At 41.3% G+C, this 4358-nt stretch overlaps 1 pseudogene; it reads left to right on the forward strand.

Moving 5' to 3' along the window:
• Window positions 1-552: 552 nt before the first annotated feature.
• LOC126163315 (U2 spliceosomal RNA) lies at window positions 553-732 on the forward strand (annotated as a pseudogene).
• Window positions 733-4358: the final 3626 nt, after the last annotated feature.

Consider the following 4358-nt stretch of genomic DNA (forward strand, 5'->3'; position numbering starts at 1 on the left):
GAACTTCTCACGGTAGAAGTAGATTTCTCCTTATTGTACGAGTTCATCTACATCTACATCTACATTTATACTCCGCAAGCCACCCAACGGTGTGTGGCGGAGGGCACTTTATGTGCCACGGTCATTACCTCCCTTTCCTGTTCCAGTCGCGTATGGTTCGCGGGAAGAACGACTGCCGGAAAGCCTCCGTGCGCGCTCGAATCTCTCTAATTTTACATTCGTCATCTCCTCGGGAGGTATAAGCAGGGGGAAGCAATATACTCGATACCTCATGCAGAAACGCACCCTCGCGAAACCTGGACAACAAGCTACACTGCGATGCAGAGCACCTCCCTTGAAGAGTCTGCCACTTGAGTTTGCTAAACATCTCCGTAACGCTATCACGCTTACAAAATAACCCTGTGACGAAACGCGCCGCTCTTCTTTGGATCTTCTCTATCTCCTCCGTCAACCCGATCTGGTACAGAAGAAATCGGGGCATACATGCATTATCACATAGCCAAAGTATCGTTAACTGCTGTGAAAATCTATTAACAGTAGGGCATAGGCTGTATTTTCTCTAAGTATTCTCTCATCATGTAACAAAATCTGTTCTAATCATCTTAACATCTGTTACATCCTGCATCACAGGAATAGAGTATTAAACTCATTAATGCGTTATGACAGAGTGCCAAGAGCATGCTCTAGCTCTGTCACTAGATGCTTCCTCACTCTTAAGACAACCAAATGCTTCATCACGTATGGAGTCTCTTAAGGAAACAATACAGAGAAGCTTTAAATATGAGGTTTATAGAATGTATCACTTAACAAAATCGGATATATAGATCATTTTATTACGATGGTCCTCTCGCCCTGTGTAGGTGGGAGTTTGGTGTTTCGTTAAAAGATCTCGCTGCCACTCTACAACTTCTACAACATATCTGTGCTACTCCAGCTCTCGCTTCCATCCATCCAGCGACCCATAATTGATATCAAATTGATAGGCTAATTAAATAAATTGCTCATGTGAGTCACTTTGCACAATGAGTAATTTTTTCCAGCAGTCGCACTACACTCGCCAGGTAGCTCAAATAGGTATCCCTGGAGAAAAGACAATGTTGTTTCCGTAGAACGCTATTGAGAAACAACATTTTAAGCTGACCACAGAAGGATTCTACCGCCGCCAGCGTACATTTCGCATAAGGATCATGAAGATAAGACACGAGCAATCAGTGCTCATCAGGAGGCATACAGGCACTCTTTCTCCCTCGCTGTATTTGTGAACCAGCCGGAGTGGCCGAGCGGTTCTAGGCGCTTCAGTCTGGAACCACGCGACCGCTGCGGTCGCAGGTTCGAATCCTGCCTCGGGCTTGGATGTGTGTGACGTCCTTAGGTCAGTTAGGTTTAAGTAGTTCTAAGTTCTAGGGGACTGATGACCTCTGATGTCAAGTCCCATAGTGCTCAGAGCCATTTGAACCATTTTTGTATTTGTGAGTTGAATAGGAAAGGGAATGACTAGTACTGGTACTGGGTACACTTCGCCACATCCCATACGATGGCTTGCGAAGTAGGCATGTAGATGTAAATCTAAATTTAGTCTACGTATTAAGACGTCAGTACATACATTTATAGGTACACAAAACTGATGGTAGGATGTTTTCTCGTATCTAATGAGAAAACAAAACACGGAACTACTGCTGCTGATCCTCTCTCAGTAAAAATCTTCGTATTGGCTCATAATTTACTCGGTCAGTCACTTTGCGAGACGTATGTGAGAGGTTGTAATATTTTGCCTGCAACACTTAGAAGAAGCGGTATAGAGCTCACTTCTCAAATACCCTTTCGTCAGAGTACCGCTTATCTGCCGTATTCTGGATTTTCCACTCTTCGATATATAGTATCTGAATCCACATGACATCCACGAGTAACAGATGTCCCCTGCGAAGTCACAGCCCCCTGCTACATTTCTGGAAATCCCATCACGTTGCAGCAACACTGTCCCATTGCTTCGAAGGCTGTCTAGTCCTCCAACCATCAGTGACTAGACAGAGAGCTGTCACAATGAGAAAAACACCACACAAATGCACAGGAGAAAATTCACAACCGTGCACAGTATAGACAGACTGCACAAAGAAATTCAAAAGCGTAGCACAGACAATTCATTGATATAAAAGGACGGTCTATAAATATCACCCTGACATGTCCTGAACTCCTTTATCGTATTCCTATGGTTACGACGTTAGAAGCACGACAGTGTAATGGTGTCAGGGATTTCGTTGACAGCACAATCACTCCCCTCCCTCCACCCCCCTCTCTCTCTTATTTTTATAACATCCAAAACGAACTACAAATACTTTTCTAATGCCATCTGACAGAGAACTCGATATTACTGCGTCCCTCTCTTCTAATGTCTCGAAAATAAATGCTGTCTGCGTGTTGACATCGAGTGTTGTCCATTGGAGGAGGTGGCCGGTGATCGAAGTCGATTGCACAGTCCAGTGTAAAGTTTCCTCGTCCCTACTGTAGGAATACCGAATACAACAGACTATGAATGAATTGGGTGTACAAATGATAAGCGCTGTTATTAGCGAAATCCATAGATTCAGGCTACCAGGGTTGAAACATGCGACTAACAGGGATAACATGTAACAAAGATTACATAATAATCATCTCGATGAATCCAAGAAAATCAAATTTTGACAGAAAATTTTTGCCAGATCGCTATACTACTAAGGGCTAGTTGTACAGTCCCTGATTAGTATCCACTTAAGTTCTATTCTCGGAATACCGCGAAAAACACGTTACACGAACACATAATAACGCCTAACCACAGAATAAACGAGGCATAACTAAATCGGCGATTCCGACAGGGTTAGTGAAATTAGCCGGAGAATAAGTTTTGACAATAGCAACGTTAGTTACGGAATTAGTGACGACAAGATTGCTTGTAAGAACGAGGAATAAGAAGAAACGGGGACATCACACAAACTATACGGTAGTATATGACGATTCCAAGTTTATATAAACATTTCGTACTACTGCTACTTTTCGATCTCATGCTTGGGAAACTGGCGGCTATAAATGAAATGTGAAACTGTTTCGTAACATAAAACGTTTTCTCGTAATAGAGCTAACAGATATTTGATATTGGTACTTCATGAATTATATTATATCGTGTTATTTTTGTAAATGAGTTAGATAAAAATGACCATTTGTGGCAAAACAGTCTCGCTTATTTGCGTGTGTTACAATTGCTGTAATATTAGAAAGGCCTATTTCGTTTCATCTACGAGACAGTGACAAAATAGAGACAATGACATTTTGATTTCTCGTGTAGCAAAAGGTTTGAGGAACTTTGATGAGGTAATAGTTTCTTTCGCAGAAAGGAAAGCACACTGTGTAAAGCTGTAGCACGATTAGAGACCTAGGGATTTAAGAAATGAGTACTGTCTTGCATATCTCTTGTCTTTACTGGCTTTAAGTTTTCTGTATTTAATTTTTTGTCACACAAAAGAGAAAGTTATTAACTAATAGGCAACAAAGAGTGCAAATTTTGTGAAGAGTTTTTATTCTTCCAGTCACAAATAATCCCACCCAGTACTAATTGTGAGTTCTTTTTAAGGGATAGGGGGTAGGACATCAAACAGACCAGCTGGGAACAGGAGAGGCGCCACTGGATATTTTAATTCCCACTGTCCTGAATATAGGCTTGGTGGCCTCCATTACAAAATATACATGACTGAATTCCACAGAGCAAAATACAGTGACATGCCATAGAAAAAGGTTGTGTTAACAGGTGTGGCACTGTACTTTGGCGTACTTAAGACCAAATAACATGTCTTACATTTGCTTGAATATACATATTTTATAAATCAAACTCTTCAGAAGGAAGTCACCTACAAACTGAACATATTTTTGAAAAATAGATTTTTTTTAAATTTTTGACTACCTATCTCAAACTCTCGAGGGGGAAGAGGGGGCCCCATTTTGGAAATATCATAGATCTGGGACTGTTAAATCCTATAGAATACCCCCATGTTCCACATGCAGTTATACATTATAAGCCATAAAAATGAAATAGCACTATCCAAAGATGTGGCAGTCGTGATGACCGCCACCTAGGACATTGAAACAGTGTTCATATACCTGGATGCTATATGCCCTGCCAATATGAGAAATCAGTGCTCTTGGTCTTTTCGAAAATGGGACACTGAGAGATCTGTTAGCCTGTCATTTGGAACATGAATTTGAATGTAGATGTCATCACCTTCAAAGACCTGTTTGGAAGTGCTCCACAATGCTGCAAACTCTTCCAGTTTCCTTTAAGTTACAATGTCCTCCACATTTTTGTCAATGAGAAACATCGCCTCTGCCTTTTA

The sequence above is a fragment of the Schistocerca cancellata genome, chromosome 2 (genome assembly GCF_023864275.1).
Source record: "Schistocerca cancellata isolate TAMUIC-IGC-003103 chromosome 2, iqSchCanc2.1, whole genome shotgun sequence".
Taxonomy (NCBI): domain Eukaryota; kingdom Metazoa; phylum Arthropoda; class Insecta; order Orthoptera; family Acrididae; genus Schistocerca; species Schistocerca cancellata.